This window comes from Antedon mediterranea, chromosome 1 (assembly GCF_964355755.1).
Source record: "Antedon mediterranea chromosome 1, ecAntMedi1.1, whole genome shotgun sequence".
NCBI lineage: Eukaryota > Metazoa > Echinodermata > Crinoidea > Comatulida > Antedonidae > Antedon > Antedon mediterranea.
In genome coordinates, this window is record NC_092670.1 from 4,413,821 (window position 1) to 4,423,130 (window position 9,310).

The 9,310-nt window shown below is 33.4% G+C and overlaps 1 protein-coding gene across 1 annotated transcript in view; it reads right to left on the bottom strand.

The window, feature by feature from the left end:
• LOC140054221 (small ribosomal subunit protein eS8-like) overlaps positions 1-9,310 on the bottom strand; it is a 225,609-nt gene that overhangs the window by 176,133 nt on the left and 40,166 nt on the right. The gene's annotated exons all lie outside the window — the stretch shown is intronic.

The following is a 9,310-nucleotide window of genomic DNA, read 5'->3' on the forward strand; positions in this document are numbered from 1 at the left end:
AAATCTAGAATAGAGTCGGTCAATACGTGAGGCTTGGGTTTTGGAGATTGAATTGTAAATAACAGAACAAAAGTCTAAATTAGGTTGGATTAAGGTGATATATAGATAAACTTTGGAAGAACGACCGAGATATTTTCCATTGCGCCACATCAGCCCAAGCAGCTTATTGCATTTATTTAGAAGATGATCAACATGAAAAGAAAAAGTAAGGGAACTATCTAAAATAATACCGAGATCACGATGTTGATGCACCTTATTAATAGGTTTGTCGTCGACGGAATAGACATAAACAATTTTATTTTTATTTAAAGTAAAGGACAAAATATTGCACTTCGAAGAGTTTAACATCATGCCCCACAAAGTGGACCAGGAACTAAATTTAGTAAGGTCTCCCTGAAGCATTTCAGCATCTTCATAACTGTTGATAGTTTTAATAATTTTTAGATCGTCAGCAAACATAAGACAATCTGAATAGCGAAACAGCGATGGAATATCGTTCACATACAAATTAAAAAGGAGGGGACCGAGGATTGACCCCTGAGGAACACCGGAATGAACTGGAAGCCACTCAGATGCCTCGCCATCGATAACTACACGTTGACGTCTACCATCCAAATAGCTTCTGAACCAGGACAAAAGATGAGGATTAAAACCAAGTCGTTGAAGTTTAAAAATAAGAAGATTGTGTGGCACCAAATCAAAAGCTTTTGAGAAGTCAGTATATATAACATCACATTGTGCTCTGCCCTTGATGGCATCATACACAGTTGTCAGAAGACAAGCAAGATTTGTTTCACATGACCTGTTGGGAACGAAACCATGCTGATAGAGAGAGATGGTAGAATGAACATGGGACCAAATGTGATTATACATGACTCGTTCGAAAAGTTTTGAGATGGTAGGCAAAATTGAAATCGGTCTGTAATTGGTGACGGATTTCTTGGAACCAGATTTGTAGATAGGAACAACATTAGATTGCTTCCAGAAAGATGGGAATTTACCAAAAGTCAGAGATTTGTTAAAAATAGAACAGATAGGAATAGAGAGAGGTTTCGCACAAACTTTTAAAACATGGTTACTCAGCTCATCACAGCCAGAAGCTTTATGTGGTTTGATAGACGTAAGCAATTTGTAAACAGAATCCGGCTGAATATCGGGTATACTTAAATAATCAAGGGATGATTCAGGGAGAGCATGATGTTGGTCAGTGATACTTAAACTAGATTTTTGAAAAACAGAATGAAAAAATGAATTAAACAAAATAGCTTTATCTTTCGCACTCTCCGCGACCTTGTCCCCGTAGTTCAAAACAGACGGATAAGACGACGTTTTTGTTTTCGTCTTGATCCATGTCCAAAAGCGCTTGGGATTAGATTTTATGCTATCAGAGAGGGAACGGATATATTGTGAGTAATTCTTTTTGGCAAGCTTTTTGAACGTTTTTCTGGCCGTAATGAAATCATTTTTAAAGTGTATTAGTTTATGTTTTTTCCACATTCTGAAAAGGTGTTCTTTACGTTTCAAGATAGCTCTAATTTCATGGTCAAACCATGGCGGCATTTGGCGTCTGAATGTTTTGATGGGGACAAGATCGCGGAGGGCGGCGTCAATTAAATCGTAAAAAACAGTTACACAATCATCAACATTGTCTTCGGTGTTAATGATATCAAAAGGAACTTTGTCGAAATGATCAATAAGGTCGCTGTCATTAATTGCTTTAAAATTATAAGATTTTCTATATAATCTATTATGACTAATATTGGTAACATAAAAATTTAAAGACAATATAAGAGAGCGATGGTCAGAAGAAAAAATATCTTGACCAACAACAATGTCAGAAATAAGTTCCTTAGAATTGCATAAAATTAAATCAAGAATATTATTGTTACATGTAGCCGTAACATTACATTGGATCAAATTAAGACCGTTCAACAAGCTGTTAATGAATAGTTCACCAATTGAATTTGTGGATGCTGATCCCGTACCATCAGTTGTCCACTTAATGTTGGGAAGGTTAAGATCTCCTACCAAGATGAGTTGATGCCGGGGGTAAGTAGACATTGCATCTTCAACCAATTGGGCGATTTTTAAAATACTCTCACGATTGCTGTTTGGTGCTCTATAGACGACTCCGATAAGTACAACCTTACTTTTACTCATTTTGATTTCAGTCCATAGTAATTCCACATCTTTATGTTCAAGATGGACCAATCGTCTCGATTTAAACTTGTTGGAGGTAAGCAACATAATTCCGCCTCCCCTTCTACCATCGTTTCTGTCTTTCCTATGTGTGGTGAAACCAGGACAGTATAATTCTGAGTCGGAAACAAATGAATTGAGCCATGTTTCAGAGAAACAAACGAAGTCAAATGAATTATTTAAAAGATGACCTTGCAATTCAGAGTTGTATACATCTAATTTATTTTTTATGCTTCTAATGTTCTGATAGTAGAGCTTAGGAGTGTTGTTGTTATTGTTTTGATTTTGATGACTGGACGTGGTAGAGCATGTGGAATTTAAAACATGTTGGCCGATCGTTGGTCCGGGATTGACTTCGATGTCGCCACACTTGATAAGCGTAGGTTGAAAAGTTGAGACACAAGATCTAGCTGAAAAGTATGGAACTCTGGCACCACTGTATTTGAGATGAGTAGTACCATTGTTCCTACAGCGTCTACAATCGAGTAGGCCGGCAATTTCAGGCTGAATGCCCAGCCATTGTTCATAACAAAGGTGGACATCGGTATTAATTGTTGTGTGCAGGTGTGTACAGCAATGCACAGTGAGGCCTAGCAAGTTGTGAATGATTAGAGGTAAATAATCGTCAAACTGCATAAACTTACGTCCGTTGATACATTGCACAGTGTTTATATTTGCTTCAGGATGATATGTGCTGGTTTTTAAGATGAAATTATATCTTAGATGGCATATAATAAAACACAGATAGAGAACGTAATGAGAACGACGTGTACTGGCCATATTTATATTCTATGCAATAGTAACCATTTATGTCAAAAAATAAAAGAGTCGAAAATCGGCCATTTTTCGAAAATTTTCCTGTACTATAGTACAGGGATTTTTTTTTTTAAATGGCCAATTTTCGACCTTTTATTTTTCGATTAAACTAGTTACTATAGCACAATTAACATGCACAGAACCCATTAGTCGCCTCTGCGCATGTTTATTATGCTATAGTAACCATTTATGTCAAAACTGGTTACTATAGCACAACTGACATGCGCAGAACCCATTATTCGTCTTTGCGCATGTTTATTGCAATACTAACCATTTATGTCAAAAAATAAAAGGGTCGAAAACCGGCCATTTTTCGTAAATTTCCCTGTACTATAGTACAAGGATTTTTTCAAAAAAATTGCCAATTTTCGACCTTTTTATTATTCGATAAAACTGGTTACTATAGCACAATTAACATGCGCAGAACCTATTAGTCGCCTCTGCGCATGTTTATTATGCTATAATAACCATTTATGTCAAAACTTCTTACTATAGCACAATTGACATGCGTAGAACCTATTATTCGTCTCTGCGCATGTTTATTATGACTATGTAACCATTTATGTCAAAACTGGTTACTATAGCACAATTGACATGCGCAGAACCCATTATTCGTCTCTGCGCATGTTTATTATGCTATAGTAGTAACCATTTATGTCAAAACTGGTTACTATAGCACCATTGACATGCGCAGAACCCATTATTCGTCTCTGCGCATGTTTATTATGCAATAGTAAGATAGAAAATTTCCCTGTACTTTAGTACAAGGATTGTCAATTTTCGACCTTTTTATTTTTCGATAAAACTGGTTACTATAGCACAATTAACATGCGCAGAACCCATTAGTCGCCTCTGCGCATGTTTATTATGCTATAGTAATCATTTATGTCAAAACTGGTTACTATAGCACAATTGACATGCGCAGAACCCATTAGTCGCCTCTGCGCATGTTTATTATGCTATAGTAACCATTTATGTCAAAACTGGTTACTATAGCACCATTGACATGCGCAGAACCCATTATTCGTCTCTGCGCATGTTTATTATGCAATAGTAACCATTTATGTCAAAAAATAGAAGGGTCGAAAATCGGCCATTTTTCGAAAATTTTCCTGTACTATAGTACAGGGATTTTTTTTTTAAAATTGCCAATTTTCGACCTTTTTATTTTTCGATTAAACTAGTTACTATAGTACAATTAACATGCACAGAACCCATTAGTCGCCTCTGCGCATGTTAATTATGCTACAGTAACCATTTATGTCAAAACTGTACTATAGCACAATTGATATGCGCAAAACCCATTATTCGTCTTTGCGCATGTTTATTGCAATAGTAACCATTTATGTCAAAAAATAAAAGGGTCGAAAACCGGCCATTTTTCGAAAATTTTCCTGTACTATAGTACAGGGATTTTTTCCAAAAAATGGCCAATTTTCGACCTTTTTATTTTTCGATAAAACTAGTTACTATAGCACAATTAACATGCGCAGAACCCATTAGTCGCCTCTGCGCATGTTTATTATGCTATAGTAACCATTTATGTCAACATTGGTTACTATAGCACAATTGACATGCGCAGAACCCATTAGTCGCCTCAGCGCATGTTTATTATTCTATAGTAACCATTTATGTCAAAACTGGTTACTATAGCACAATTGACATGCGCAGAACCCATTAGTCGCCTCTGCGTATGTTTATTATGCTATAGTAACCATTTATGTCAAAACTGGCAACTATGGCTAATACAACTAGTACCGGAAGTCTCCTTCCCCCCAGGTGTAAAACTGAACGATACCAAAGGTCTGCCATACCTACGATTGTTAAGTTCATTAATGCTAACTGATATAGGTTTGATTTCCATGATTATTTCTCACTTTCTAGATGCCGTTTCGACCTTTTATTATAATAATTTTAATAATGTATATATTAATAATAATCTTAAATAATAATAATAATAATGACGTGCTCAATTTTATGAACGAATAATATTGTATTTTGTGTTTTATAATATATAGTTATTTTTCTATGCTGTTTGTAATTGTGCCTCTTTTACTTTTAATTATATATGTATATTGATTGTAAACAAACGTTATCAGCCAATGGCTGCTGTTTTGTATGTGTTTTTAAACCTAAATAAATAAATAAATAAATAAATATAGTAGCCTACAATTAACATGCGCAGAACCTATTAGTCGCCTCTGCGCATGTTTATTATGCTATAATAACCATTTATGTCAAAACTTCTTACTATAGCACAATTGACATGCGCAGAACCTATTATTCGTCTCTGCGCATGTTTATTATGACTATAGTAACCATTTATGTCAAAACTGGTTACTATAGCACAATTGACATGCGCAGAACCCATTATTTGTCTCTGCGCATGTTTATTATGCAATAGTAACCATTTATTCGACAATCGGCCATGTTTAGAAAAATTTTAAAAATGGCCAATTAACGACCTTTTTATTTTTCGATAAAACTGGTCACTATAGAACAATTGACATGCGCAGAACCCATTATTCGATTCTGCGCATGTTTATTACGCTGTCAATTGTGCTATAGTAACCATTTATGTCAAACATGGTTATGATATCACAATTGACATGCGCAGAACCAATTATTCGACTCTGCGCATGTTTATTATGCAATAATAATAATTTCAAAAAATGCCCAAATTATGACCCTTTTATTTTTTTAAATAACTGCTTACTATGCGTCTATACTATGTAGATAACGCAATATATACGCATATATTGCAAAATTATTGCATAATAATTGAATTTAGAAAAATGCATAGGCCTATATTGGCCTTGTTTTGAAAAAATCCCTGTACTATAGCACAGGGATTTTTTTCCAAAAATGCCCAAATTAATACCCTTTTATTTGTTGAAATAACTACTTACTATGCGTCTATAAAATGTACCGTAGATAACGTAATTGAATTTTGAAAAGTTTTATATTTGACATAACCGTTTACTATGCGTCTTTAAGATGATGTCATAATTCTGGTGTTCTTCAGTTTATAAAAAAACATTTACCAAGTTATCAAACAATTGTCTTTCCTATTTAAATTAGATTACTATACTCACAATATGTACTTATGAATAAGAATACAAGTTCTATCGAAAAATAGGTAAATATTTTTTGCGAAAAATCAAGGACTGTAAGTCGTTGGAAAAATATCAAAATATACTTATTAGAATTCAAATGTATATTGCGTTATTATCAGAGTCAACCAAATAAAAAATTAGGGTGATTATTATTTTCTAATATTGTGTAGGCCTAGGCCTAATCAAATTGTTTCCACTACGGTACATTTTCTCAATCAAATTTCCTTTTTTTGTCACTATGTTTTATCATAGTTTATTATTAAACCAATCATGGACTGTTTAAGGTGTTTGTGCTCAGTCATAACTATAACCATTTATACTTTTATACAATACTATAGTTATTATTAGGCCTATTACTGAATGACAAAACAATGTTAATTTTTCTTTATCCTAAAAGGCTCTGAAGTACAACACTAGTCATTTGATCCCGGTGGGTCAAATCTTCTTCTAAATCTTTGTTCGGTTATTTTTAGTTGCATAATCGCTGTTTAGGCCTATAGAAAAGTATTTGTTCTTGTAAAGGATTGGTGCTAGCAACAAGTTCCATTGATCATACATTCCAATAATTATCGATCTATAGTTTCTTCCTTTTTTCTTTTGTGTAGTTTTTACATGATTTTCTTTTTTTGTACAAGCACCTTTTTTATCAGTGACAAAAATGACTATACAAGTAATATAACTAAGCATTTATCGTTGTTGGTATTTTTAATTCAACTTGAAAAGTAGGCCTACTTGAAAACGTAAATATTAGCAAGATTGTAATTCATCAATTATAATTCATTTCATAGCATGTACAAATTAATGCAATAGTCGCACCATGATGTGGGACGCAAAATGCTTTAATTGGCGCGCGTTAATTGAGTTAACCAAGGTGTGAAACACACGCCGCCTTTTGTTGACTTGCAGGTCAACCTCGAGCAGGATAGGCTGAACATATGTGATGTTTTAAGCAGGTTTTTCAAGTTTTACGTAATGATTCGAACCTTGGTTAGATTTTGCATTGCGTCAAAAGGAGCGTCTGGCCGGGATCGTCCAAAAGTTCGCAATCAAAGTAAACATTTACTTCCTTCAAAAGCAGAAAAGATAGAAACATAATCAATAATAATGAAACGTAAGAAGGTTAAAAACAAAAATGTAACGTACAAATCATATATAAACACAATAGGCAAAGAACATTAATTCTAAACCGCCCGGTGATATACTGAAATTAAATTAATTAATTTGAAACGATAAGTACAAATCATATATATATATATATATCTCTTTATTCAAAAACAATAACATAAGCATACCAAGGCAGCAACAAGTATTGAATTGACGTATTCTTTACACACAAAAAAAAAAGAGAATAAAAAATTACACAATTAAAATATACCAAATGTAAATGTAAATGAATAAAAAAATAAGTTCCAATTGATGAACTCAAATATTTAGTTTAGTACTACAATTTTCTAATAATTTCATTAAATAGATGACAGGACTATTTTTAAATCTTTCAGCTTTTGCGACAGGGATTTCGTATTTCCTTTTATTTCTTGCATTGATTAAACATTTGTTTAATTTGGGTTGCCAGCCATGTCGTCATTTGCAAGGATCATGCATTGTAGGTCTACAAAGCACTGTTGGTTGGGGCTAAAAGTAAAATACACTAGTATACATTTTAAACATAAACCTGCGTCCATCAGAAGTGGTCAAAAGAAGCAATGATATCTTTTTAAAGCCCTATTCAAAAGTGACAAGGCCTATTTATTATTTCCAAAATAACATGGAATCCTGTTTGAGAATGAAAATATTCAAAATGAAGAATTTTAAAATGTATAAAATACAGACCAGTAGAAAGTAGGCCTATAAAAACGACCCGCACATGTAGTTTTATTCATAATTTTTCTACTACTTTATGTTTATATTTAGGCCTATGTCTATAGGCTACTTATACCACATGTACACTACTATGGTAACCCTCTAATTTGCGTTTACTGGTATTTTGTTAAATTTTAACTTTTCGAATGGCCATGTTTGTTGCATTTAGTCGTCGCAGGGCTATACATTCATTTATACTGGTACACTTAACTAAAAACTGGAAGTATTCTTACGGTCGTTCAACCCGAACCATTACAAATGCCCAATGGGGTCCAAGCGCTCTGAGGGCTTAGGGTGGTAGGTGTATGTGGAGAAAGGATGGGGTGGTTATCGATTTAACTTTGTGAATTAATATTAATGTCTTCTTTTTAAACTTTACTTAATAAATAAAAAAAAGACTGTATTTTTCATGTAGAATGTTTTTTTTTCATATATAGAAAATTCGTACACCAACTTATTCCGCATCTTTGCTCGTCCATCAAAGTTCTCTTGTCAAAACAACCCACTTCGCAAAATTTAACAAGTCCGTGTTTATCTGTAATTTAGCAGGTCCATGACAGCCTTCTTTCTCCATACTTCTCTATTTAGTGCATCTTCTTTTAGTTCCGAATATGTATTTTTATTTTTCTATCAAGCATAGCTATCTTTTTCCTTCCTCTTCTTATTTTGCATTCATATCTTCCTTCTATCACAATTTTCAATAATCCTCCTTCAATCCTGTGTCCAATTTGCTGCTTAATTAAAATGCAGTATAGAGTTAAGGTTTGAATATATTTGAACGAAAAAACAATCGTGTACACACTATTCTTTTCTTTATTTAAAATCATAATAAATTATTTATTTTAAAAAAGATGGATGAAGGCTAATTTGTAATTGCATAATCAATATATTATTTCAATACTTTACAATTCTGTTTGAACATTATTCATTATCAGCAATGAATGTACCGTTTATAAGTGGTAACGACTACTATTGACAAATGTTATTTCAAAAATAAAATTGAAATATTGTACTGTAAATTGGTTTAGATAAATGACTGTAAATATACATGTATCTTCAACGATCTTACAGATAAATGAAGCACCGACGTTAATAGTGGACAAAGAATGTATTCTGTATCAACACAAAACAATACCACTTTTACAGTGAATAACCTCGGATCTTACTCTTGATCGTTCATATTTTTGACAGATGTGGTTAATGAAGAGTTGATCTTCTCTATCAATTTTGACACTAATAATTAGTTACCATAGCGGTATGGCCGTGTTTGTGTACAAAAGCTGATATAGGCCCATGACTATACGTAACATATGGCACGG